This window comes from Salvia miltiorrhiza, unplaced genomic scaffold (genome assembly GCF_028751815.1).
Source record: "Salvia miltiorrhiza cultivar Shanhuang (shh) unplaced genomic scaffold, IMPLAD_Smil_shh original_scaffold_419_1, whole genome shotgun sequence".
NCBI classification, from domain to species: Eukaryota; Viridiplantae; Streptophyta; class Magnoliopsida; order Lamiales; family Lamiaceae; genus Salvia; species Salvia miltiorrhiza.
Window position 1 is genome coordinate 192,616 of NW_026651545.1, and position 581 is coordinate 193,196.

Here is a 581-nt window from a genome sequence, read left to right on the forward strand (position 1 = left end):
CATTTGCTAGAATTGTATTTTATTGTGGAACGACTTTAGTCCTTGATTATACCAGAAGATCATACATTCAACTCTCAGATCATCTCTAGATTCATCTCGAGGGCCAGAGATGAGACGAGATGAGACGAGGAGGAAGGAGGATGCCATTGTCTTGGGATTTTGGTGAAGGAGATGAGAGATGGGAATGTTTTATTTTAAAGAATTGGTGATGATGGAAGGTTGGATTTGGAAAGGGTTTTGTATGCATGCTTTCTAAGTGAGTGAGTGATAAATGCATATTCAAATTTTCTAAAACTTGAGTCCATGTACTTTACTACTTGACTACTTTCATTATTTGGTAGCAGAAGAACTGGATTTTGCTAGATTCATGTGCTCTCTGTGATTAAGTTGGACCTTTTTTAATTAATGTGAATTGGAAGATTATTGTGAATTGATGCGTGAAATGTTTGACGAGTGAATTCCTAGGTAGCTAAAACATCTGACTTATATATGTTGGGGAAATGGAAAAAAAGAAATGAATAGTTTTGAATGTTTTTAATATGTGTTTGTTTTTGTTTGGTTCCAGAATGGGAATGGACTTA